The sequence below is a fragment of the Aotus nancymaae genome, unplaced genomic scaffold (assembly GCF_030222135.1).
Source record: "Aotus nancymaae isolate 86718 unplaced genomic scaffold, 86718_ANA_hifiasm-v0.15.2.pri h1tg000049l, whole genome shotgun sequence".
NCBI lineage: Eukaryota > Metazoa > Chordata > Mammalia > Primates > Aotidae > Aotus > Aotus nancymaae.
In genome coordinates, this window is record NW_026988463.1 from 32,566,236 (window position 1) to 32,594,159 (window position 27,924).

General features: G+C 48.8%; 1 protein-coding gene across 15 annotated transcripts in view; it reads left to right on the forward strand.

Annotated features, from left to right (window-relative positions):
* Positions 1-27,924, forward strand: part of MICAL3 (microtubule associated monooxygenase, calponin and LIM domain containing 3) — a 273,518-nt gene that overhangs the window by 113,175 nt on the left and 132,419 nt on the right. For 4 of the 15 annotated variants that reach the window (XM_064362786.1, XM_064362785.1, XM_064362790.1 and 1 more), the window contains exon 1: positions 6,620-6,839. The exons of 2 other annotated variants lie outside the window; for them this stretch is intronic. The gene's annotated coding sequence lies outside the window, so the exon portion shown is untranslated. Of the gene's footprint in view, positions 1-6,617; positions 6,840-27,924 lie in introns of those variants that run through there. 9 more of the 15 variants (XM_064362787.1, XM_064362788.1, XM_064362792.1 and 6 more) reach the window with 5 other exon arrangements.

Consider the following 27,924-nt stretch of genomic DNA (forward strand, 5'->3'; position numbering starts at 1 on the left):
ACCAGGAATTTCAGAAGATGTGCTCTCAAGGGCCATTTTCTTCCCTTGTGCTCATAAACATTCACCGTTTATTGGTCCAAGATTTTGGTTTATGACTAAAAATCTGAAATTCCTAAAATCCCTGTGGACTCAAGTCCTTAGGAACCTGGAGCAAACATGCAGCTCAGTGAGCTAGTCGAAGATGTCTCAGATCTTTTTCAGGTCCAACCCTTGGTGGCTCTGTGATGCTGGCTGGGAGCTTTTCAGGCATGAGATCTATTTCCACCTCGCACCCTGGGCTGGAAGTTGTCCAGGAAGTTGTCACTGACATATTGAGATGCATAGCAAATGCAGCTGTCAGGAGAAACGTGGGGTTCATCTTGGAAAATGCTGCTCCCAGGATCAGCTTTAGAAAGTGTTAATTGCTAAGAATTAAATGAACATATTATGCGATGTAGGGAGGTGGGAATAAGTGTGTGAGTGAGTGTAGGCAAGGCAGTCTTGGTTCTTGGCTTTTCAGTGGTTCTCAGCCAGGGCCCTCTCTGGATGCAGTCTGCTTCCCCTGCCACACATAGCTTCTTTCAAGGCCTTGGGTGAGTGCAGCTCATTCCTCAGCCTACTGATAGCCATGTCCCCTCCTGAGGGGGAGGACACGAGGAAGATTCCCTGTGGAGAGTGGGATGGAGGAGCATGGATTTTACTGGAACAGAGGGATAAGAACACGTGTTGGGGGCAGGACAGACGCACCTGTGGCGGGGGCTTAGGATGAACAGGCTACAGCACCTCTCCTGGACAGATCCTTGGATTCTTTATGGTGCCTGCTTTTCTTAGGAGTGGAGCAGGAGAAAGGAGGTGATCACAGTGAAGAGCCACCATTTACTGAGAGTTTACTGTATGCTGGGCATATTCTCAGTGGCTAAATGCATTGTCATTTAATCCTTAACAAGAATACCACTTTGTGGGCATTAAGTATCAGAGAGGCTGAATAACTTAATTAAAGTCACACAGCTAGTAACTGGTTAAGAAAAGACTTGAGACTGAGTGCAGTGGGTCACACCTGTAATCCCAGCACTTTGGGAGGCCGGAGGTGGGGGAAATCCTTGAGGTCAAGAGTTTGAGACCAGCCTGGCAAACATGGTAAAACCCCGTCTCTACTAAAAATACAAAGATTAGCCGGGCACGATGATGTGTGCCTGTAATCCCAGCTACTCAGGAGGCTGAGACAGGAGAATGATTTGAACCTAGGAGACGGAGGTTGCAATGAGGCGAGATCACGCTACTGCACTCCAGCCTGGTGACAGACCAAGACTCCATCGCAAAAAAAAAAAGAAAAGAAAAAGAAAAAGACTTGAATCGAATTTGTTTGACTTGCTTGCCTTTGCCCTTAATGACACCGAGTTTCTGCCTCTCTCATTTGTTCAAGTATTGGAGTGTCCATGGTGTTCAGGCATGTTTTAACAAGGCTGCTTCTTTGCCTGACCAAACTTTAGTCAGCCTTTTGAATCTTTTGCTAGGCCCATTTATGCACTTCCTTATAAAATTCAGTTTTAGCAAAGAACACAGCTGAGTCAGTTTAGCCAGAAACCCTCATCTTCCACATCTGATTCATTCCTCACCCTCCCCATGCCCCCAGGTGATGTCCGATCACCCTGGCTCGTCTTCAGCAAGAATCCTGTTAGGTTGGCTGAGCCAGAATCTCCTTCCCCTGATGTTCCTCTTGGTGATTTTCTGTGTGATGACCCCACCTGTTCCTTGGCTGTGAATTTCCACTTGCCCATGCAGTGTTAGGAGTTGAACCTGATCTCTGTCCCACTGCAAGGCCCTGCTGCCATGGTCCCTGCACCATGGCACGGTGGTGCTTCCTTACTGTATTCTAACAAGTAGCACCAAATAATTTTGTCTTTAACAGGTTCTAGGTGCTAAGGATGATAACAGTGAGCCAGATGATAAAAGTTTATACACTCGTGGAGCCTTTATTCTAGCAGGCGGAGTTTCCCACCTTGTTTTACAATTTCCTGTAGTACATCTCTCCAACCTCATATATGTCATATAAATGTCACACTCCTTCCCTGGAATGCCCCTTATATATGACTCTTCCTTTTCTTTCTTCTTTTTTCTTTTTTTCTTTTTTTTTTTTTTTGAGATGGAGTCTTACTCTGTTGCCCAGGCTGGAGTGCAGTAGTGCAATCTTGACTAAACTGCAATCTCCACCTCCAGTCCAGGCGATTCTCCTGCGTCAGCCTCCCAAGTAGCTAGGATTACAGGCATGCACCAATGCATTCAGCTAATTTTTGTGTTTTTAGTAAAAAGGGGGTTTCACCATGTTGGCCAGGCTAGTCTTGAACTCCAGCCCTCAGGTGATCCACCCACCTTGGCCTCCCAAAGTGCTAGGATTATAGGCATGAGCCACTGTACCTGGCCAATCCTCCTTTTCTCAAACACCAGAGAGAGGAGTTTCTTGTCTGTTGGATGTTGGGGTATTGCTGTCTCCCACTCTGATGTCCCCCATAGGGACAGAGAGATCATGTCCCAGAGAGATCATATCCCAGAGAGATCATGTCCAGACAGCAGGACAGCCAAGGTAGAGTGCCTTCTGTGGGGCTTGGACATTCCCCCAGGCCTCACACCTGGCCTTTCAGGACAGATTATGTCCCATCTTTCCGGGGAAGGGTACTCCTGGCTCACATTGAATTGCATTGCCCACCCCGACTCCCCAGAATCAGGGAGGGATTTTCATAGGTGGGAAGGAGCAAAGGGGACACAATCAGCCATAATGTCAATTCTTCCTAGGAGCTGACCTTAGGGCTGGTTTCAGAGAGCATCTTGTATTCAATTTATTTTAGTGGGGTAATTTATTATATTTCATTTGGAGTCTGGTTCAGGCCCTACAGATATAAGACAAAAGAAGCCTGGCTGAATGTTACTACTTTCAGAGCAGATTCAGGGACCTGGAGAGAGATGCTTCCCTGTTTGAGATCAAGGAAAGACAGGGGAGAGTGCTTCCCACTGCGAACCACGTATGCAGGGCTGGAGTGGCTGTGCACACCTTATGGTCCTGAGCCCTGCTGGGTAGAGGGCTTCTTTGGTCAAAGTTGACATCATTTTCCTGATGTCAGGGATGGGAGGCAGAGTCACTGTCGGCATCATCTCCAGCCTTTGTTGGATAGCTGCCTGACAAAGACAGTAGTCTGTGCATAAAGTCCTGAAAATAACACAGGGACTTGGGGCCTCAGTTTGATCCCAGCTCTGTCCATGTGGCTTTGGGGAGTTCTTAACCTCTGTTTCCTTTTTGGGCAATAGAAGGCAGCACCCATGTCAGAGCACAGTTGTAACATACGTGAAATGCCTTTTACTGCACCTGACTCAGAGCAAATATCCTGCAGAGCTGGCATGCCGGTTGCGCTCAGTGGCTTCTGTGAAGCCTGGCTTGTGTGGACCTCTCTACCCCATGCCTTTGCAGCAGGCCATGGAAGCCCAGATGGCATGCGATTGACTGCTTGGTCTTTTATAGCATGTGATTAGCTGCTTGGTATTTTATAGCATGTGATTGGCTGCTTGGTGTTTGTTTTATAGTGTGTGATTGGCTGCTTTGTGTTTTATAGCGTGTGATTGGCTGCTTTGTGGTTTTGTTTTGTTTTGTTTTGTTTTTAAAGACAGAGTCTCACACTGTCACCCATGCCGTAGTGCAGTGGCGTGATCTCAGCTCACTGCAATCTGTGCCTCCTGGGTTCAAGGAATTCTGCCTCAGCCTCCTGAGTAGCACAGGCATGCGCCACCATGCCCAGCTTTTTTTGTATTGTTAGTAGAGACAGGGTTTCACCGTGTTGGCCAGGATGGTCTTGATCTCCTGACCTTGTGATCCACCCACCTCGGCCTCCCAAAGTGCTGGGACTACAGGCATGAGGCACCGTGTCCGGCCAGCTGCTTTGTGTTTTATAGTGTGTGATTTTTATAGTGTGTGATTGACTGCTTCGTGAGCCTTTTCTCTCTTTTTCTTTCACTCCTCCCCACACCTAAGTGGACCCAGGTCGACTTAGTTCTGCCTCCTTAACTCTAGGCCTGCAGTGAGGGTGAGGCTGGGAGAGCAGGGTGGAGTAGAGCCGGGCTGCTGAGATGCTGCACACAGCCCTGTGGGCTGGATGCTGCGGATTTCCTTGGAGATTTCTCAAGGAAATAAAAACACAAGGTTGTTGGAGGGGTCTGGTGAGGAGAGTGGGGTGCTGGGGAGGTTGGGGGCAACTGCCCAGCGTTTACCTGTTCTAGGTGGTAGGAATTGGCCACTAACAAAAGGTTGAATCACTTAGTCCAGTCCTGTCTTTGTACAGAAAAGGAAACCAAATCCTTTTCCTGGATGGGTGGTCCAGTAAGCATGGAGCCAGTGCTACAGTCTCATTCCCATCCTTGCGGTTCACTCTACCCTGCACGTTCATGCATCACATAGCAGCATTTGAGTTCTAAGTCATTTGGCTCTTGCAGGTCACCTTTAAGAAATTTTAGGCCAGGCTCAGTGGCTGACACCTGTAATCCCAGCACTTTGGGAGGCCGAGCCAGGCGGATCACTTGAGGCCAGGAGTTCGAGACCAGCCTGGCCAACATGGAGAAACCTAGTCTCTACTGAACATACAAAAATTAACCGGGCATGGTGGCGTGCACCTGTATTCCCAGCTACTGAGGAGGCTGAGGCAAGAGAATCACTTGAACCTGGGAGGCAAAAGTTGCAGTGAGCCAAAATCGTGCCACTGCACTCAAGCCTGGATGCCTGAGCGAGACCCTGTCTCGGGGGGAAAAAAAAAAAATCTTAAATACTGGTTTACTGGAGGCAAGTTAATAGATTGTTCTCTAGTTATTCCATAACAGAAGAGTGTTTCATTTAATGGCAACCCGGAGCAGTCATTTAATTCCTCGGCAGTCATGGATTTGGTGTTTGACCAGAACAAGGTCATGTTTCTTCGCTGTGCTCTGAGTTTTTCCTTTCAGGGATAGTGACTACTAGATCTGAACAGCAGCAGATTGTGTCATGGAAGGAAGAGCATCATACAGGGGCTCTTATCTCTCAGACAGCTCACTAACTGACAGACCCCGGGTCCAGATCCCTGTCTTCTGATCCCGATCCAGTGCTCCCGGCAGTACCACCCTGCCTATTCACAAACAGTGAATGTGCCTGAGGTGACCTCAGTGAAGAGCCACCATTTACTGAGAGTTTACTGTCACCCACACACTGCAGGGTCTCGGGTGACCTTTCCTTACAGTCTGGGCATTCATTTCTGGCTGTGGAGTAACTTGTTGAGTCAGGGCAGTGCCACTTTGATACAGCGGAGGAAGTGGCCCAGCCAGGAAGCCCGGCCACATCACCAGATGCCCTGTTGGAGAGAGCACTGCCTTGGCCCTTCTCCCAGGAGACCTGTGGTAGGCGACTGGCCAGGGTGGAGCTGACAGTGGGATTTCCTCTCCTGTTCTTTATGGGATAGTGAGTATTTAAAAATGTCTCATGAAGCATTCCTTGGTTAGAGGCTGTGGTGTGCCAGAGTTCATGGCTTTAGCCTCTGTGCCTCACCAAGTAGTGGCGTTGGTGGGGCTGCCCTCCGCAAGACATCTGTCTCAAGTGTGACTCTTCCTCAGATCAGCAGCAACAGTTGTTCCCTCCCGGAACTCATTTTCAAACTGGTCAGTAAACTCTGTTCAAAGGGAGTCATCCTGTAAGTCCTGGCAACCAAGTGGCGCAGTTTAGAAGTGCTGTTACATGTTTTAAAATGGACAGCTGGCCGGGTGCAATGGTTCCCACCTGTAATCCCAGCACTTTGGGAGGCCAAGGTGGGTGGATCACATGAGGTCAGGAGTTCAAGACCAGCTTGGCCAATGTAGTGAAACCCCGTCTCTACTAAACATTTAAAAATTAGCTGGGCGTGATGGCAGGCACCTGTAGTCCTAGCTACTCAGGAGGCTGAGGCTGGAGAATCACTTGAACCCAGAAGGCAGAGGTTGCAGTGAGCTGGGATCGCACCATTGCTCTCCAGCCTGGGCGACAAGAGTGAAACTTTGTCTCAAAAAAAAAAAAAAAAATTAGCCAGGTGTGGTGGCGGGTGCCTGTGATCCCAGCTACTTGGGAGGCTGAGGTACAAGAATCGCCTGAACCTGGGAGGTGGAGGTTGCAGTGAGCCAGGATAGCACCATTGCACTCCATCCTGGGCGACAGAGGGAGACTCTTGTCTCAAAAAAAAAAAAAAAAGGACAGCTATACCCTGTGAATGACCTGTGCCTCTATGCTTCTTCCTTGCCTCAGTTTTTCCCTCTTTCTAAAGTACTGTTTCCTCTCTTCCTGATGACACTCCGTCCCACACTTCTCCAGATTCTACTCAGTCCTCTGCAGGCTGTTTCTGATCCCATCTCTCCTTTTCTAGACCATCCCAGGAACCCTCTGGAAGCACTTTAGCTCCTGTTTATCAGCAGCATGGGCTTAGCCCAGGAGCCTGTTAGAAGCGCAGCATCTCTGGCCCTACCCAGGCATGCTGGACCCAGGTTCACATTGTGCCAGGCTCCCCAGATGCCTTGTGTGCACAGAGGGAGCATCTGCCCCTGCGTCGCGTACTTACCACCTTTTCTTAGGGGGTCACTGCCTGGCTGTTTCGTCCTCTGCTTTACAGATCCATCTTGTGTTTGGACCTTTTGCAGCACGTGACGCATACTTGGCATTAAGCAGGCACTATAGTATTGGAGATTTACTGACAGTCACTCTTTATTTGAAAACTTTTCAGATCATACAGGGAATAGCTGGAGAGATGTGGCATCACGCTTACAAAGTTCATGACAGAAAGGGCAAGAAAAAGTAAGAGAAGGCGGAGTTAATACATTGGACCCACCAGGTGAGGCGCTGCTGTTTGGGGAGGGGTACAGGTTTCGGAAACAGCTCACCCTCTGCAGGGCAGTTCTCCTTCATCGCTCACTGTGTCTGAGCTTCCTGAACCTTAATTTAGTTGCCTGATTTCTAGAGTACGGTAACATTATACTCATAATGTTGCTTGGAAGATAAAATGAGATAACGCAAGTGAATCATTGTGTCACAGTGTTTGCCCATAAGTGGTAGCTGGGTGTATGCACTCAGCCAGAGCTAAGTGTTCAGTTACATTAGTTGGATTCTTGTTAATCTTTGAGAAATTTTGTTTTATTTTATTTTATTTTTTTTGAGATAGTGTCTCGCTTGAGTGCAGTGGCACGATCTTGGCTCACAACAACTGCTACCTCCTGGGCTCAAGCCATCCTCCCACCTCAGCCTCCTGAGTAGCTGGGACTACAGGCATGCGCCACCATGTGGGCTCAGCTAGTTTCTGTATTTTTTGTAAAGGTAGGCTCTCACTCAACATGTTGCCCATGCTGCTGTCTGGAACTCCTGGGCTCTGAGATCCACCAGCCTCATCCTCTCAAAGTGCTGGGACTGCTGGTATGAGAAATCGTAAGTCGTTTTTTTTTTTTTTGAGATTGAGTCTTGCTCTGTTGCCCAGGCTGGAGTCCAGTGGCACTATCTCAGCTCACTGCAACCTCCACACCCCAGGTTCAAGCAGTTCTCCTGCCTTAGCGTCCCAAGTAGCTGAGATTACAGGCACCCGCCACCACGCCTGGCTAATTTTTGTATTTTTAATAGAGATGGGATTTCACCGTATTGATCAGGCTAGTCTCGAACTCCTGACCTCAGGTGATCCACCCGCCTCAGCCTCCCAAAGTGTTAGGATTATAGGCGTGAGCCACTGCACCTGGCTGAGAAATCTTGTTTTTAAAAGGAACAAAATAGACAACTTTCTGAGACTCATATTCCATCTTCTCTTGTATTGTTCCCTGATTTCCAGGATGAGCCCCAAGCTTCTGAAGAGCAGGGTCTGTGTCTTGCAGGTGCCTGGTGTCAAATGCTCTGCGGCTGGTGTGTGAGGACTGGGGAAGGGAGGAGCAGGAGCTGGGCAGGGAGAGCACTGCCACACTGCCATACCCCACCTCTGGACTCTGCCATGTCCCGCCAGTACCCATGCTGCACAAAACAAACTATCAAGAAGTGGAGTCTACCAAAGTAATTGTCCTGGGAGCTCTCGGATTCCAGCCGGAGAGCCAGCAAGTTGTAGCGGCACTGTGGAGACATCCTCCCCAGCTCTTATGCATCCTCCTGCGGGGGCAGGGGCGCTTGCAGATCTGTGTGGAGGGAGTAAGGCCATGCCAGAGCAGGGCAGGCAGTGAAGTGGGGACTTGTCATACAGCGGTGTGGTTTCTTTTCCGGTGGCGGAGACGGGAGGGAGATGGATGCCACAGGCATCTGGTAGGTCACCTCCCGAGCTTTCAAGCTCCCGTGCCTTGCTTTACAGGAGCAGAGGCTTGAGAACCTGGGACCTTAGAGTTGGTGTCCTGGATCTGTACTGGCAGTTTTATGGGGTTTTTTTTAACCTTTTGCTGTTAAACACATGATGTCTGTCTGGTAGAAGACACGGTATATGTGGATGAATTCATAAGTGTATTTGAAGCGATTTGAAGGTGAACCACATCAAGTTAGGCCCGGTTCAGTAGCTCAGGCCTGTAAGCCCAGTGCATTGGGAGGCTGAAGTGGGAGAATCACTTGATCCCAGGAAGTCTCACCTGGGTGACATAGCAAGGCGCCATCGCTACAAAAAAACTTAAAAATATCAGCTGGGTGTGGTGGTACATGCCACCACCTGTGGTCCCAGCTACTTGGGAGGCTGACAGGGAAGGATTGCTTGAGCTCAGGAGTTGGAGGTTACAGTGAGCTCTGATGGCACCACTGCACTCCAGCCTGAGCAACAGAGCAAATAAAAATAAGAAAATTTACTCTTGAGGGGATTGCGTCATCTTCTCTTACTTCTGATTTTACAATGACAGATTGATAAAAAACCAGATTGAGTAGAATTCACTGTTCAGTTCATGTGATTTCTTACCAGAAGAGAAATCACACTGCAGTCTATCTCAGCGTCATGGACAGAACACGGAGGAGGGAAAACAGAGCCGCAAATTGGAGTTTGGAGCCAGGCAGGCACCCAGGTCTTTTCCTCTTTCCTTAAGGGGTTTCCTTATCCCAGTTACCTCTTCATGAAGGGAAAATGCTGTCTCATGGGCAGTTGGACCATGCTGGGGGGCCCGCTCTACTCTGGGTGTATAGAGGCTGTCTTGGCAGGCACAGCCTTGCTGGCAGGTCCCAGGCTGCAAGATGAATGCATGCAGGGGCTATGGACTGGACTGGGAGAACAAAGCCGGGAGAGGGTGCCAGTCCAGCCGTGCAGCCTTGCAGCCCGGCCCTGATCTTAGATGGACAGCAGTCGATGTGCTGCGTTTCTCTTCTGAAGTCTCACTCCTCCATTCTTTGTGATTTAAACAATTTCTTCACTCCCACTTTTATCCAAATTCCTCAGACCATACTCTTTGAAATCTGAAGTATGGAGAGGCGATACCAGGGCCCTCCCCACCCACCTTCCGGCTTGGTATGGGTATCCTGTGCTTCAGCTGGGCCGTGTGCTGTAGAGCAGAGGGAGGAGTGTTCCCCAGGGAAAGGGGCAGGAAAGACCAGAGGTTAAAAATAGGCAGCTTGTAGGAACCTGCCCACCACTCCCTCAGGTCACACGTAGCCCTCTTGTGATGCGCACACTTGGAGTAGAGCAGAGGAAAGTCGGTCGCCCTCACTTAAGCATCACACGAATGGCCTCTTTTCCTCTGTGTTTCGGGTAAGAGGAGCTTTCCCCAGTCACCTGGTGGTTTTGGATTTGTGTTTCCTGGTACTTTGGGGATGTGTCCACATGTGTGCGTAGTGCCTGTGTCTGCACGTGTGTGGCACTAAGATGACTCAGTGTCGCATGTGCTGAGACATTCCGGGACTGCAGGTCAGTATTCTCACAGAGGCTTGCCTGAGGGATCTTTTGCACATATAAAGATGTGTCCCATTTATAAGGTGGTTCCCTACAGTAAATGAAAGAATTCTCCTGGGCCGTGTGTGTGTGAAGTAAATACACATGTGGGTCGTCATTTCACACAGGCGGTGTGCTGGATGCAGGACAGAGGGTCAGAATGCAGGCTGTGCTGGCTGCTCTAATATGGTCCACAAGCTATGAGGCTGCCGTTGTTCTTTTTTGTTCTTTTAGGGAGTAAGGGTGCCTGCCCACCCCCGAAGCCAGGGAAAATGCAGTCCTCTCTGGCCTCCTAGGCAGGTGGAGCTGCTCTGGTTAAAACTGGCAAGAGCATCCTGTCTGTGCTCCCTGGGACAACCACAGAAGACTCCCGGGAAAACCCCACCAAGGACTTGGCAGTGCCACCTGCTTTGAGTCATTTGTACCTGCTTGTGACACTCTCCTCCACTTAATACCCTGTTGTTCATAGCGAGGATTTCCTGTCCTGACTTTCCGTCTGCATTGTGAATAACTTGGTAAGGTGACTGCTTTCAGATCCCTCTGGGCCGGTGTCTGCCCCTCCCTGTAACCTGACAGAGCAGCTGCGCCCTTCAGCTCCTGTGGCCCTTGCATCACTGAGCAAACGTGCTCCTGTGGGGCTGGGCCTGTGTGACCCACCTCATCCCTTCTGTCTCAGTCTTCTGCTAAACACAGCCTCCTCTCTCCTTCATCCCTTCTTTCTCTGGTCTCTGGGCAGAAGAGAAGCCTTGGCAGTGGTCTTTGATGTGGGAGGCTGGGCTGGAAGGCATCCTGGGTGGAGGAGGGAGGTCCATGGTGGAATCGGGGGATGCGGGGGCTGTGTGAAGAGGGGCCCACTGCCTTTACCAAGTCCCTTCCTCTCCCTGGGCAGTGGGGTATGTGTTACCCTTTGCTCTCCACGTCTCAGGGAGAAGAAACCAGGTCCTCATGTGAATCCTGCTGTTTTACTCGGGGGACACCTGGGAGTGAATGCTTGAAGGTCTTCCTGACTGGTGTCTTCGTTTCAGGTTGTTTATCTTTGAGGTGCCTGTTCTGCTCCCACAGGCCCTGTGCAGGGGTGCTTAGAGCCCACAGCGGATATTGGCAGCACATGGTCCCCTGGGGAGCTGGCCGAGGACCCTGCTTTCTGTCTGGGCTGGTCTCCAAGGTCCCCTCCTAGATTTTCATGTGCATTAGTGGTCGAGGGCGAAGGGGGCCAGTGCCCATGTTCCCCTCTAAATTTAGATTTTCATGTGCGTTGGTGGTCGAGGGTGAAGGAAACTCAGGCCCTCGGGCGGCTTTCAAACTCAGTCTCTCAGCTGGCAGTCACGTTACGCTACCACTGGCTAGGCTGAAAAGGGGAAAGAAATACAGGGATGGAGCCTTTCTTATGGGGGCAGGTAGAGGCTGAAGTGGTGTGTGAAAGAGGACTTGAGGCTTTTCTCCTGGGAGTCAGGGAGAGTTGGACTTGACAGCACTCAGCCCTAATAGGTATAGACTGAGTCCAGCCTGAGGTATTAGACCCTGTATTTATTGCCTTAATCTTAATTTTACACCTGGTCATACTATTTAAAAAAAAACAACAACAACAAAAAGGTCCCCCTGTGTCTGAGTGAGACCTTCATATTTAGTGGCATTTGATAGTATATTTATCATTTCTAGTAAATTTAATGATCTCAGAGGTGTGCAGTGATGTTACTGGAAGTGAATAGTCCAGTGGTCCCCAGGACTGGGGAGAACGCTGTTCTGCCTCAGCCTCTTCCCCCATCTGCCGCCGTGGCCTGCTCCACCCTCAAATGGCTGTTGGAGGACCCAGCAGCCTGCGCTTCTCTTAACATCTTCGGTTGTACCCTATTTTCAGTTAAAAATGCAGTTTCCCCACTTGGCCTTCCCATAGAGCTGCATGTGAAAGGGTGTAGTGCCCTTCTCTTGAAACCTGCCTGTCTCTCCAGCCTCTCATTGGTGGGTGTGTGTGCTCCCTGCTGCCCAGCACTGCTAGGTTCCCAGGAGGCTGGTACACACTGAAACTCTGCATGGAATGTTGCCCTTGTGCCATTAGTGGAGCGGAGGCTGTGTCGGCTCTTCTCTCCCTGCCTCCGACTTCATTGTTCGGGACTTAATGTAATAATATGCTTGAACAGGCAGGAGATCACATTAGCTTGGCTCTGCAGTTGTAAACAATATTTGCTCTGTGAGTGTTCTCCTTCACCCCTTGCTCTCCTGGAACCCTGCGCCCTCTCCCACTGCTACCCCCTCTCTCCTTGCATATTCTATCTAACCTTGGCTAAACAGCTTCATTCATGAGATGGCCAGTGTTTTCTGGGAGAAAAGTGGCTGAAAATAACCAAGTCCCAAGAACCTCTAGCTGTGACGCACAAGTAAACACTGGTTTCTCCGTAGAGGTTTTAACAATGTCCATGTCAACCAAAGTCTTTTACAGGAATGGGACCCTGTTTGAAAACACACACAGACACACACACACATACACACACACACACACGCAGTCAGGTAACAGTCAACAGCTTTCCTAAAGCTCCGACTCTGTCCTTGGCTGGGAGCACTGGGCAGGTGCTACTGACCGCCTCCTGGGACAGAGGCTTCCACTGTCAGTGTCGCAGGGGTGGGAGGCGGAGAGGGCAGGAGCACAAGTGCAGCCTTGGGGTGCCTGTTTTTCTCCATAGAAAGGTTTTGTCCTCTGCTTCTCACTCTCTTCTATAGTTTCAAGCAGAAAAAGGTATAAGAAAAACCCCACCTCACACCTGCACTGCCCTTTGCAATTTAACGATTGCAGTGGTTGGTTTCACAGACAAAATCTGCTCCACCTTCTCTGTGCTGATTGGTGGCTGATGATGTCATGGCATAAAGCTCAAACTGATTGTTTTCTCTATGGGACAGGCCCCGAAACAGCAGATAGCAGAGCTGTTGCTCTTTTGTTCCCTCCAGTTGACGCTATCAAACAAGATAGAAAGGTGGGAGCAGAGCCATGGCTGCGCATCACCTGATCTGTTCATAAAGCTCAGCCTCGCTTTGGCACCTAGAGTAGAAGGGCTGCTCACATCAGGAAAAACCCTTTGTTTTTCACGACAGCAACAATACTTTTTGCACTGGAGATATTTTGCCTATCTGCTTTAATATTCTCAGTTAAGAGAAGGATAGATGCGGCCGGATACATGGCTCATGCCTGTAATCTCAGCACTTTGGGAGGCTGAGGTAGGAGCATCACCTGAGGTCAGGAGCTCCAGACCAGCCTGGCCAACATGGCGAAAGCCCGTCTCTACTAAAAATACAAAGAATTAGCCGAGTGTGATGGTGGGTCCCTGTAATCCCAGCTGCTTGGGAGGCTGAGGCGGGAGAATCACTTGAAACCTGGAGGCGGAGGTTGCAGTGAGCCGAGATCAGCCATTGCACTCAAGCCTGGGCAACAAAGTGAGACTGTTTCAAAAAGAAAAAGAAGAATTGTTGCAATCTCAAGGAAACCTCTTCTACTGGCCCAAGAAAGAGTAGGAAGAGGAGTTGATTTCAGGGAAATAAAAAATAATCAGAAAAATGTCACTTGGTTCCTGCAGAGCTTGGGAATTCTTCCTGCCGTCAGCATGTGTCCATCCTAGAAGGGAACTGTGGTTCGTAGCAGTGGCTCTGGTGTGTGAGTTCAGCGCAGCCGGTGGTCTCAAGGGCCTTAGGGCAGAAGCTGCTCAGTGAGATCTGCTTTCACCTTGGGCTTTGCTGGATCTGCTGTGCTGCAGAGAGGACGGTGGCGCTGCTGGGAATTCGGCGGAGCAGGCCTGGCCTGGGTCTCTTAGGGCAGCACCCATCAGGCTGATGCCCTCTGGGACAGCCATGGTTGACACTGTGGGCCTGGCTCACCGGTGCTGCCCAGCGGCGTCACTGTCATCTCTAGGTGCCGGTCATCTGTAGCTGCTCAGACCCTCCGGAAACCCAGCGTGAGGCCAGGCTCTGTCAGAGGGCCCCCGCAGTGTCCCTGCAACAGTCCTGCTCAGGAAACTCTCTTTTCATCAGGGATCTGCTGGCAACTGTCTTCAGACTTGGTGAGGTCTCTGAGCATCTGAAAGCTGCTCTCCTTAGATTTTACATATGATTGTTGCCACTTCATGCCCATGGATCTGCACAGACCTTAACAGCTGCTTCTGGAAAGCTTGGCTGGTAAAGCCACACCACTAGGCTAAGTGGAGGAGGTGAGGCATGTCTGACGGGGCGGTATGGGCAGAGGACTGAATGAGCCTCCCTCCCAAGCTGCAGAGCTGTTCTGGTGGGGCTGGGCTCCATATACCCTTCTGGAGCACCCTGGGCTTTGATTTGTTGGGCGAGAGGCAACTCCACAGCTGGCTGGACAGCCACAGTCACTTGCTGCATGGATTTCCTTCGCCCACTTGGCTGCGCTTAATTCTGTCCTTCCCTGCAAGCATACAATCACCGGGCTATCTTTAGCCATGTTGCTGTGTGGCTGCACCTCTGGAGAGACAGAATGTTACAGCTGGTTCACATTTTCCTGAACAAAACAGACATGCCCAGAGACGAGGCAGGTCATTTCCTTGAGTGCTGTGTGTGACTGGGCGCCTCTCCTGGTCGTCGTGGTATTGCCGCGCAGGTGGTTGACGTGCAGGTAAGGGAGAAGGCCCACTTGAAGGCAGGGCAACCACTGCCTGTTCCTCTGCTGTGCTGCAGCCCCAGGCCTGCCTTCTGCTTTCCTCCCCTTGAGCCCTGGGGGCACTTTAGCATGGGATTGGGAGGGAATTACCATGCCCGTCCCAGGCCACCACAGATTTTGATTGGTTGGGTCTGGAGTGGGGTCTGAACATTGGTATAGTTTTAAAGTTCCTTGATTCTAATGAGCTTTATGTATACCCTGTGAAGGTCGACCAAACAGCTAGCCTCACAGTATAGTAAAAATGTATTTTTCTTCTTCACTTCTCAGTTCTTATATCCCAAGAATGGCATATGGAAAGCAGTGATAGTTCTTTTTCAAACAGAACTGCTTGAATTTTGCGAACAATGACCGCTGTTGTTCTGATGTTGCATTTGATGCTCAACCTGTTTCTACTTTCCGTCTTTTGACTTCTGTCTTTGCAGGGGAGCCCCTTGTCTCCTGGGAAGAACCCAGGTGTGGGGTCTTCTGCAGGTCCTTAGAATCCACTGGCCTCTCTCCAAGCCCCATGCACTTTTCTTCCAGAAAAGCTGAGAATGGGAATCTGCTCAAGACCACACCTGCCGTCATCAGTATCTGCTGATTGACAGCCGTAATCTCCACCCAGAAATAACTGGTTTTCAACCTGGCTGACATTGGTGCCAGAGTTGACATTGGTGACATTGTTCACTACTCTAATGATGGAATCTCTTTGGACAGGAGTCTTTTGAGTCTCTGAGGGCGATGCAGGCTGAGAAAAATGTTGTGTAGCAGTTCTGAGTGAAGACTTGTTATAAGACAAAGAGAGCAGGTAAATGGTCGGTTTCGGCCATGTGGATGAAGCACCTGCTGCGTCTGATACAGGGCAGAGGAAGTGCTCTGCTTGGTCCATTCATCCCATGGCCGACAACGGGGTGTCTCGTACTTTCTTTAGTGGGTAGGTTGGGGAGGAGTAGTTGGGCTTGTAATTCTACCCAGGGTCGGATACCACAGGAGTTTACGTGGCATTTGGCTTGTTTTGTGTAAATCCTCCTACCCTGATTACATACTTCTTGAGCTATTTGATGCTGGCCTGTCCTGTGAGGTAGGGCTCATAGTCTTTCCTTTGAGAAATTTGTCCACAGATCTGAACAAATGTTCTTTAAGTGCTTGAGTATTCTCTGCCTGTTTCGACTCTCTCCTTTGCCTAGTTTCCCTTTCTGACTCTCTCTCTGGCTGCCATTGCTTTTGTTTTTATGATACATCCTTGGATTTATCCTACCTTTGCCTCTTGTCATGAGCTTATTTTTTCTTTTACTCCCAAAGTTGTCATTTCTTTCCCTGCTTTCTGCCAGTAGACTTGACTATTCATGGAACTAGTCCTTCCCTATTCCCTTTGATCTTTGGGTTGGGTTTGGCTTTTCTAAAGTTGTGTTGTATGGGTTTAACAGCCTTCATCAGAATCCGTGTTCTTCTTCCTTCTTCTTTTTCCTTCCTCCTCCTCCTCCTCTTTCCTTCCGTCTTCAGACAGTCACACTATGTTGCCCAGGCTGGAGTGCAGTGGTGCGATCATAGCTCACTGCAGCTGAGCCCTCCCACCTCAGCCTCCTGAATCGCTGGGCTACAGGTTCATGCCACCATGCCTGGCAGGATCACTTCTCTTCTTAACGCTGATTCACAAATACTTCTCACCACAAGAAGTCTTATTTTTGAAGTTGTATCCAGCTGGCCCAGAAAGGGCAGATATTAAAATGACAGTTGATTGATACATTGAAAAAATCAGATGGTGGCATTTCCTTGCCCAGGCTTTTGTCCTTAACTTCAGAGGTTTGAAGTCCAGGGGCCTTCTCTGGTGTTCTGAAGGTATGTTCTGACCTAGGAGTGGTACAGGACTGCCAGTTGTGATGCTTCGACTCTGGGGGAGTATGAGTACCTTCAGTAAATACAGTATGTACATCTGTGCCTGCAGAAAAGGGCTCAGGTCATTAGTGTGTGCAGTAGGCAGAAGTGACTGAGACTATTTGCCGTAGAGGAGAGCAGTTGCTCTAATTTAATATAAAGATAGGAGCCTGGTTTCCCAGTCACTCTCCAGCCAGGGAAGGCTTTATATTTCTACATGTGGAAAGCAATATTTGTGTAGCTCCTTTGGAAATGATTGATGTCATCTTACAGAATTGCAGACAGGCAGGTCTGTTCTTCGTAAGGTACAGAGGGTTGAGTCAGAGCCCTTCGTGTGGCCAAATTCACTCTCCAGAATTCATCCCAGTCTCCCATGCTTCCTGCCCTGCCTCTGGAATTTGGCCTCCCGGGGGGATGGCAGGGATGCGTGGCTACTGCTTGCCCCTGTAGCACCTTTGTGAGGGGGCGGGAGGTGCAGCCCTTCTTCTGTGTGGCACTAGTCTTCAGCCAGTGTGTGGCTTGCTGAGTGGGGTGCCAGCTGAATCCCAGGCCCTGCTCCCCCACCCACTTTGTCTCAGTGTGTTTCCTGTTGCTTGTAACAGAATGCCTGAAACTGAGTGTCTGGGGATGGCCCTCTTGCTGGTGGGGACTCTGCAAGCAGCGTAGGGCAAGGGAGCTGAATGTGCCAACTCAAGTCACTTCCTCCTCTTTTGAAGACACTAGTCCCACTCCCATAACCTATTAATCCATGAATAGATTAGTCATTAATCCCAATGACTTCCTAAAGGCTCCACCTCTGCATACTGCCACATTGGAGATGAAATTTCTACTTGAATTTCCAAGGGAACAAACATTCAAACCACAGCACCCCTTTCCTTACCATGCTGTACATGGTAGCCAGGGATAGGAGCAAGAGCCTGGGACTCACACAAGTCATGAGCTCTAATGCCTATGTAGATGTGTGCTTAGCCTTCACTACATGTTACCCAGATGGTTTTTGTGACATGTGCTGAATGACCTTGAGGTGTCAGCTTGAGCCAGGAGCAGTGGTGTGGAGAATGGTGGGCCAACCTTCACAAGTGAGTAGCAACCTCACCCTCTGCCATACTTCGATTTAGTCCTTTTAGAATCGGGGTATCAAAGCATTAGCTTAGACCAAGGGACTCCTCATTCATTTCAACACTCAAATCTGTTGTCCGGAATTGTACTTGGTATCCGAGTGCAGCACAGTGGTCTGCCAAGTTTAAGCTCAGGAATGCACAGAATCCCGGGGGCCTAACACAGCCTCCTCCGTTGGTCAGGAGGAGTGTTGATAACACAGCAGCATAGGGAAAAGGCAACCCACCCCCACCACATCAGTCCAGATCTGTATTGCCTGTGGAGCTGTGTTCATGGCTGAACCATACTGAGCTTGGCTGTATGTCCAGCTATTCAGCGATCTAAGTTCAACCACTCCCTGTTGGTTGGTCTGGTCTCCCCTTGGAGGTGTTAGTTTGTGTTTCGTTCTTGACACCTGTGAGTTTTTGTGGGGAAGTGGGATAATTAGGGCTTTAAAGTGAGGCACTCCCGAGCTTGAATGTTGTCCTCCTCTGCTTATTAGCTAAGCAAGTTAATTACCCCATGATCCTGAGTTTTCTCATCTGTATGGTGAGAATCATGATTTCTTACCAGATTGTTGTGAAGATGAAATGAAAAGATTTCTGTAAAGTGCCCAGTCATGCTTGACACTTAAGAAAATTTAATAAATGGAGGTAGTTACTATAATCAGCAAGACATTGTCGACAGACCTCTCATGCCTCCTCCTTGCAAAAAAAAGGGATATTTGTAAAGTCTCATACTGAGCTTGAAATCTGACCTTGAAGTATAACTGTTGGCCAGAAGATGAAGAGAATATGTGCGCTTTTGCAGGTAATTTGTTGGCTTCATTCATATCTTGACTGCTTTAATGCTGAAAATAAGACATAGTCCTCACTCTCAGGAACTCATGTATCTGGGGAGACAGTGATGTAAACCGGTTATGAGAGAATAATTAAACTTTACGGGTGTCATGATAGAAGTTAGTTTGAGATATGATAAAGTTAGCAATCTGTCTTTGATAGCAATCCATTTTTTAAAAAGTAAGTATGGGACTGAAGTAGATGGGGTAAAAAAGCTAGTTTGACATTATCCAATTTAAAATAATGTCCTTGGAGAATTGACGGGTCCTTGGAAGGACCGATGATAGAACAAACAGGGAGTATTTCTTTGGCCTACCTAAAAGCAGTAGCGATGGAAAGAAGCAAGAAGAGGCCATGCAGGAGATCTAGCATTTAAGCAGGTGCCATGGGTAGCTTGCCATGTGACTCAGGATGTTGTTCCCTCTCCCTTGACTTCCTTTTCTGTATCTCAAGAGGAGACATCAGCATCTGCCTTCCAGACTCACAGAACTACAAGTTGTAAGTAGGATAATCTGCATGGAAGTACTTGGAGAAACATGAAGTGCTGCCTGCATACCTGGTGGGGTTGGGGACATATGGGTAGACGTCACTGCGCTCTTGCAAAGGAAGATGGCATCAGAGAGGAATCCCAACAGAGGAATGAAGACCGAGCACGTGCTGTTGCTTCTTGTCCTGCAGTTCTCTGCTTTAAGCTACTCAAAAAGCTTCCCTGACTTAGGGCCTCTCCTGCTATTCTACGTCACCGTCACCTGTGCATGTCCTTCCCAGTACCCATGTGTTGTCATTATGTGCTTGCTTGTTCACTTGTTTATTGTCTGTATTCTCCACTAGATGGTAAGCTCCACAAGGGCGGGCGCTGGGTTTCCATTCACCACTGTAAGTTTAATTACAAGCACAGGGCCTGACATACACTATGCACTCGGTAAATAATGTGCCAAATGGAGTGAAAGGTGGCAAGACACGTGGGTCTCCTGCCTGACACACAGTGGCTCTGGGGATGCTCAGGTGTATACCTCATTGGCATCTTCTCATGCAAAGGTGTGTGCGCATCTGAGAAGGGTATCCAAGAACCCTGCTGGTGCAGGTTCTAAATGCCACAGGCTGGATCTGTGACTCATCCCTGCCCTTCCACCACATGTTCCTTTCTGCCCATTTAGGGATGCCGTACTTAGCTTGCATTCAGGGTGCACACTGAATTTGCTGAGTCTGTCCCTTCAGAAGGGACAAGTCTCTCTGGACTTTGTTCCATGGAGTTGGTAGCTTGCTGGTAGCTTGCCAGGCAGGGAGCATATGTCTGGTTGACTATTTATATAGCACACAACCCTGGCCCTGGTCAGCAGCCACACCCCTTTGGGCTCCCAGCTGTCTGCCAGATCTGATGCCAAGCACTGTTGTGTGGTTCTTCCTTAGCATGTGAAGCCTGGTGCAGATTCCATTCACAGGCTGCTGGGCCCCTCAGATCATGGTTTTCTCACACCACTCACGCGATGCCCTTGTGGGGCTTTTGTTTTTAAGTTTTTTTCAAATGGTGGTCTAACATACATTTTACAAAGTGCACAAAGCTTGAGTGTGCAACTTGAATTTGTATATATGTGAACGTCTGTGTGGTGCCCAGCAGGGTTCAGTCAGGAGAGTTAGGGATAAGGGACTTACTGCTGGAATTAGAATCTCCACAAGTTGGGGGACCAGCGGGTATGGGGGTCCAGATGGTCAGGAGGTCAGAGAGGAGTCACTCGCCAGTCGCCTGAAATACTGTTGTGGGTGAATGTGCCCAAGCTCACAGGGACTCCCAGAACCCGGTCTGTTGCACAGGTGGAACTGCTGGAGGGGAGTGTGTGGGGAGGCACTACCTCTGGGGAGCTGCTGTCCAGTTGAGTCCATGGCTCAGTGACTGGTGACAGGCCTGGGGCCTGTGGTTGGTCAGCAGGGTCAGTGTGAGGAAGAGGAGCTGGCCACAGTGTGGAGGGCAGGGCAGGCTGGAACCTCCAGGTGCTCGTGTCTCTGTCCTTCACCTCATGGCCACTGCTTCAGTTCGCCTTTCAAGCTTTACAGAACTTCCTGGCTTGGCCAGTTCTAACTTGGACTCTAACTGGGGGCCCTGGAAAACATAGTTCCCAGCTTAACCAAGTCGACACAGCACCACTGTCTAGAGCAGGGTCCCAAGTCCCGTCCTCTCCCAGGTAGCCACTATCTGAGCCAACTTCTGTAACATAGATGTGAGCTTTGTTTCTGTTTGTGTACGTGGAGTCATACGATATTTTCTTCCCCGTGTCTGCCTTCTTTTCCCAGTACAACTATTCTGAGTTTCTTCGGTGTGGCTGCGTGCTGCAGTCATTCGTTCCTCCTTCCCGCGGTGTGGTGCTAGTCTGAGTTTCGTCGGTGTGGCTGCGTGCTGCAGTCGTTCATTCCTCCTTCCCGCGGTGTGGTGTTAGTCTGAGTTTCGTCGGTGTGGCTGCGTGCTGCCGTCGTTCATTCCTGCTTCCCACGGTGTGGTATTCCGTTGCCTACTGTAACTGCAACTTTATCATTTTGCTGCTGTTGGTCATTTGAATGTTTCCAATTTTGGAGTCTTATGAATAAAGCTGCAATGAACATTCTTGTACTTGTCTTTTGGCTAACACACACCTTCATTTCTGTTGGCAGTATCCCCAAGAACAGAATTGCCGAGTTTTAGGGTAGATGTGTGTGTAGCTTTAAGAACCACTGCTGAACAATTCTGCATAGTGGTTGTACGCGTTCACACAAACGTTGTCGAGAGTTCCAGTTGTTCCCTTTCCTTCCCTACTCGTGGCATTGTCAGTCTTTAATTTTAGTCATTCTGATGGGTAATAGGATCTCATGTGGTTTTGATGGCCTTCCTGGTGACTAATATGTGGAACACCTGTTCACATGCCTTGGTGATTTGAGTGTCCTCTTTTGTGATATGCCTGACCAAATCTTCTGCCTGTTTTTCCTTTGGTGTCTGTTTCCTTCCTTATCAGTTTATACAGAATTTTTCTACATTCCAGATATGAGAGTTTTCTTGGTTACACGTAGCCCTTTTGCTTTAAAGAAGTGTGTTCCTTCTGAAATAGAGCACAGAGACTGAGTACAGTGGCTCACACTTGTAATCCCAGCACTTTCGGAGACCGAGGCAGGTGGATCACCTGAGGTCAGGAGTTCGAGACCAGCCTGGCAGGCAAAACCCCATCTCTACTAAAAATACAAAAATTAGCTGGGCATGGTGGTGCATGCCTATAGTCCCAGCTACTTGGGAGGCGGAGGCAGGAGAATCTCTTGAACCCGGGAGGCGGGGGTAGCAGTAAGCCAAGATTGCACCACTGCACTCCAGCCTGGGCAACAGAGCAAGACCCTGTAAAAAGGAAAAAAAAGAGAGAAATGAAGTAGGACACAGATGGGTTTCGGGCCTGCTTACAGAGGGAAGCCTAAAAAATGTGGTTACTTATTGGTCTTTTTTCAGGAATTGTAAGTTAAATAACCCAACTTACACATGGTTTTAAAAACAAAATATTGGAAGCTGGGTATGGTAGCTCATGCCTGTTAATCCCAGCACTTTGAGAGACCAGGATAGGAGGATTGCTTGAGGCCAGGAGTTTGAGATCAGCCTGTGCAACAGAACTAGACTCTACCTCTATGAAAAAAAAAATTAGCCAGGCGTGCTGCTGCGCATCTGTGGTTCCAGCTACTTGGGAGGCTGAGGTAGGGGGATCGCTTAAACCCCGGAGTTTGGGGTTACAGTTAGCTGTGATGGCGCCACTACACTCCGTCCTGGCAGACAGAGGAAGACCCTTTCTTTCCAAAAGAGAAAAGAAAAAGTTCTAAGAGTGCCAGTCATTTGTCGCATCAGGATAGTGTCATTACAGTGATTGTGCTCGCCCCCCTGTGGTGCACGTAAAGACACAGTATGAAATGTCTTTCTAAGAGTTCTGGTTTTCATCACGTCAGGGCAGTGTGGTGCATGTATTGTGTTATGTAAAGTCGCCTTTATAAGATGTTTCTTTTATATATATATATATATGATGTTTCTTAAATGCTCCTTGCACATGTGAATCACAACAGTCTTAGTTCAGTGAGTAAACGTGTTCACCACACCAGATACATCTCATGCACTACACGAGGACGCATGCAGACAGGTGTTTCTAACAGTACTGTTCCTCGCATCGAGTAGTGTTCCTGCAGTGGGTGAATGTGTCCACCACACCTTACTGCATATAGTAAACTATGTCAAGACACATGTAAATAAAACCCCAATTTATCTCAAGTGCTCAGAGTATACACTCAGAAGCCAAACCTTTAATTCATTCCCTAAAGATCTGAGTGTTAATTGTAGGTCTGGCACTGCTAAATGCTGGGAACAGAAACCAGAGAGAGAGACACTTGCTGTCTTCCAGGAGCCCAGCATCTGCTAGGAGGTGCTTGGAGAGCAGAGGTGAGATCTGTGTATAGGAAGAAGGAATGGACAGAGTTGTTCTGGGGAGGTCTTGGAGATGTGACCCTAAAGCCTTGATGGATGAGTAGGTTCATGTTTGTCATCTGCCTTAGTTCATAGAAGACAGAGGACAAGCAGAGGTTCAGAGAAGTGTGGGCACAGGTGGGGGAAGTGTGTGAAACAAATTGTATGTGGAAACATACTGTGCTGGGAAGAACATGGGTGTTCCTGGAGCAGCAGGCAGATGTGGGGGGCTGAGCACCGGGGGTGTTGGGAGATTAAGGCCGTGAGGGTGGAGGTGAAGCAGGACCTGCAGCCAAGGTTAGCCTGGTAGGGAATCGGTGTCTTTCAAAGTGTAAACAGGGAGGTGGCATAAGTAGATTTGTTTAGAAAGATCACTTTGGAAGAAACATAGTATCTCCATGGGACTTGCACACTGGAGCAGGGTGTATTTGTGTCCCCATGTTCATGACAGCATTATACACAGTAGTCAAAAGGTGGAAGCAGCCCCACTCTCCATTGATGGGTGAATGGAGAAACTAAATGCAGTGTGGACTACAATGGAATTATTATTCAGCTGTAAAAAGGAATGAGGTCATGGTGTATGTTACAATGTGGATGAACCTTGAAGCCCTTATACTAAGTGAAATAAGCCAGACACAGAGGGACAAATACATGATTCTACTTACATGAGGTACTGGAATAGATTCATAGAGACAGAGTAGAATGGTGATTAGCATGGGCTGAGGAAGGGGGAAATGGGAAGCCAGTGTTTAATGGGTACGGAGTTTCTGCTGGGGATGACAGAAAAGTTCTGGAGATAGACAGCGGCAATGGTTGTGCAACATTGTGAATGGATTTAATACTGCAGAATTGTACAATTAAAATAGTTAAAAACAACTTACATGTATCTTAACACAATAAGAAAATAAACCAAAACTACCTTGAGAAAGGGTCTACATTTAGGAGACTGTTGCAGGCATCCAGATGGAGATAATGAAGTCCAGTGCAGTGCCATTAGGAAGGAAGGAATAAATGGGTGAGGAATTTAGGGAGAACAAATGGAAATGCACCCTGCACAGTGCTGCTCCCCACAGTGCTTAGCATGGTACAGTCACCTGCACGCCCATGCACCCCACCTTCTGCAGTGGGAAGTTCTGACTTAGGTACTTAGCACTTTTACTAGAGTTGCAATTCAGGGGGAGACATACATCTGGGAGGGAAGATGGGGCTCTCTTTTGAGTAACCTGTGTTGGAGGCGCCCTGGCATATTCTGATGGAGAAGTCCAGGGGACAGTTACAAAGATGGTGCTGAAATGAAATAGAAAGAAAGAGGGCCAAGGGCAGAGCCCTGGGAGCCCTGTCTGCTTAGGAAGTGGCCCAAGAAGCCAGAGGAGCATGCGGAGAGGAACCAGGGCAGGAGAGTTCAGCTGTATAATCCTTTGTTCTCCGCCAGCTTGGCTTTGGGGATTCACACTGATCCCTTGGGGTATTCCTTTTCCAGGCCGGGCTGTGATTGGGAGGGCACAGACATCCTGGAATGTCAGGGGTGAGGATGGTGAAATGGACTCAGGGAAGGGTGTTTCTAAGTTGGATTGTGTATCGGGAACTTGTAGACCTTTAGTCTTCATTCCTGCTTTGTTGATTCCACTGTTCCTTTGTTGCATCTTCGCTCATGGTCTACATATGAAGAAACATTGAGCGCTTTGGCCAGCATCAGGGTCAAGGTGAAAGATATCTGTAAGACCTGACAGTCCCATGGGTACCATCAATTAAAAGGCCTGTGTGTTTATGTTTTCCAAGGTCAAAGCATTTTTTTTCATAAATTTTACTTCTCTGATCAGTGATTTAGAAAATTACTGGGTTTGGGACTCACAACCCCTCATTTTATACAGTAGTTTTGCAAGCAGCCAGCTATCAGGAGGAAGGGACAGTGCCTGTTTGAGGATGTAACAGAAACGTGTTTGATTCCCTGGCTGTAGCACTGAGATCTGTCATGGTGAAGAGAGATCTGTGCAGTAGTACTGCTCAGACACGGCGGAAGGAGGGTGCCCGGATGTGCAGTCGTAATGCTCGGACACGGCGGAAGGAGGGTGCCCGGATGTGCAGTCGTACTGCTCGGACACGGCGGAAGGAGGGTGCCCGGATGTGCAGTCGTACTGCTCAGACACGGCGGAAGGAGGGTGCCCGGATATGCAGTCGTACTGCTCGGACACTGTGGAAAGAGGGTGCCCGGAGAGAATGGGCAGATGAAGGGGGCCTTCATTCTAGTTTGGGAAGCACTATTCTCAGCAATAGTTACTTAAAAAAAAATTGTCTAAGTTTCCAGGTCCTCCAGCCAAGCCTAGTTGAGTGCTTTTCAGGCAGAGGCAGGATAACTGACCTCCTCAGCTTTCTGCCTGCTCTGAGCTCCCTTCGTGTTGCTGAATTGGCAGCAAAAACAAGTAAATACCATCTTCTTTTTTGACATTCATCAGCCTCATAAAACTGACTGAACCATAGTCGTCTTCAGGTTTGGGAGTTATTAAACACTCTCCAGGGTGGTGGAGATGTTCTAATGCTAGATGATGGTGGTGGGTGCGCAAGTTGGCAAATTGACTAAAAATCACGAATTGGGCACTGAAAACAGGTGACTCTTACTGTCTCTAAGTTATACTGCAATCACGTGGTGTAGAAAAACATGCCCTCCAGTCCTGAGCACAGTATGTTTTTCTGGCCTGGTGGTGCTTTTTGGGCAGCCAGAAGCCCTGCTCTGAGTGCTTTGGCTTCCTGGCCAAGCCCTCCAGAGGTCCTGACGTCAGGAACTTGGTACAGCTTGTGACTCTCACCTGGCTCCCCTCCCCTTGCTCTCCCAGGTGCTTGGCACCTAGCATGGTTGGAATATTTACCAGGAATGAGCCAAGCCCATTTCGGTTTCTGACCCGAGGGTAGCTCTCCAGGATCCAGAGGCCAATGTCCAGTTTGCATCTTATTCAGATCCCATGACTCTTTCCCCCACGGCCCGCCCCCCCGCCATTGCTATTTGGTCAGTTTCATTGCTCTGTTGACACCCAGTTTGCAGGGTGTGTTAGGCCATTGTTGTGTTGTTATAAAGAAATACTGGAGATGGGTAATTTATAAAGAAAAGCAGTTTAGCCGGGCACGATGACTCACACCTATAATCCCAGCACGTTGGGAGGCCTACGCAGGTGGTTCGTTTGAGGTCATGAGTTCAAGACCAACCTGACCAACATAGTGAAACCCCATCTCTAATAAAAATACAAAATTAGCCGAGTATGGTGGTGTACAAGCTTGTAATTCCAGCTACTCAGGAGTCTGAGGCAGGAGAATCGCTTGAACCCAGGAGGCAGAGGTTGCACTGAGGTGAGATTGCACCACTGCACTCCAGCCAGGGTGACAGAGCAAGACTCTGTCTCAAAAAAAAAAAAACAAGCAGTTTAATTGGCTCATGGTTCTGCAGGCTGTATGGGAAGCATGGTGCCAGCATCTGCTTTGGTGGGGCCTCAGGAAGCTTCCAATCATGGTAGAAGGTGATGGGGAACTACCATGTCACCTGGCGAGAACAAGAGCAAGAGAGCAAGGCAGCGAGGTCTCAGGCTTTTAAACAGCCGGATCTCACGTGAACTAACTGAGCAAGAACTCACTCATCACCAAGGACGGCGCTAAATCACTCTTCAGGGGTCCATACCTGTGATCCATTCCCCTCCCACCAGGCCCCACCTCCAGCATTGGGAATCACATTTCAACATGAGATTTGGAGGGGACAGGCATCCAAACCATTTCACAGGGCAGGAGGGGAACTTTGGTGAAACTTCAGTCTCGTGTTCCATCTGAAGTAGGAGAGGAGGTTGCACCTGCAGTTGAAGAGTGACTTCAGTTGTCTGTGCACTCTAGCCTTTTATTCTCTTTCTACTATTTTCTTCCTAAAATTATCTAGATGATTGGAAATCAGGTAACACACTTTCCCTGCCTTTGTCCCAAATGCCTTTTATGCGTTGGATTGCAGTGGTAGAAAGCAAGTTTATTTCAATATTTGATTGTTAGTGATCTTCTCTTCCAGAGCGGTGGCTTCCATGATGGTGAAGGTCTTGACTGCCCTCACTGCCGTGTGTCAGCTCTTGTCACATACCAGTTTGTTTGTACACAGATTTGCTGTTGCCAACGGGGCTGGAAGCTTACTGTGCATGGTGGGTTAAGTTGCCCTGAGGAAGGAAGGTCACAGCACTGCACTGTTGTGGGCATGTTCCTCTGTCATCCTGCAGTAATATATGTGAAATGCCTGCTGTCCTCACACTGTGGCTTGAGGTGCTCTGGGGCTGCTGGTTGGATGTCTTCTGAAATACAGGGTTGCTTAATTAAGGCCCTTTAACAAAATCTGTATGTCCATGGTGTTCAGCACAGGTTGAGTATCTCCTCCGAAATGCTTGGCACAGATGTGCTTTGGATTTCAGATTTTTTCAGATTTTGGAATATTTGCATTATACCTACCAGTTGAGCATCCCTAATTTGAAAATCTAAAATCAGAAGTGCCTCATTGAGTGTTTCCTTTGAGTGTCATGTTGATGCTCAAAAACATTCAGATTTTGGAATTTTCTAATTTTGGATTTCCAGATTTGAGATGCCCAACCTGTATCTAGATCAAGTATTTATTTTAGCTGAACAGAGTACATTGACTTTTCCTTGCCCCAGTGAGTGGTATTTCTCAAGGTGGTATGTTTAATCTGTGCCTGAATTGGTCCCAGGGGGTGAGACCTGCCTGATCAACTGGCTGTGCCTGGTGAGTTGGGGTCCTGAGTGTGGTGCTTGGCTGCAGACACAGTACTGTCCAGGATTTGTGAGAGGGCTCACGGTGTACTTTGGTAGCCTTCCCATAAGGATGGTGATATGGTTTGGCTGTGTTCCCACCCAAATCTCATACTGAATTGTAGCTCCCATAATTCCCACGTGTCATGGGAGGGACCCCGTGGGAGGTAATTGAATCATGGAGGTGGTTACCTCCATGCTTTTCTTATCAGAGTGAGTGAGTTCTCATGAGATCTGATGGTTTGTTTTTTTGTTTTTTGAGAAGGAGTCTTGCTCTGTTACCAGGCTGGAGTGCAGTGGCATGCATCTTGGCTCACTGCAATCTTCACCTCCTGGGATCACGCAATTCTCCTGCCTCAGCCTCCCGAGTAG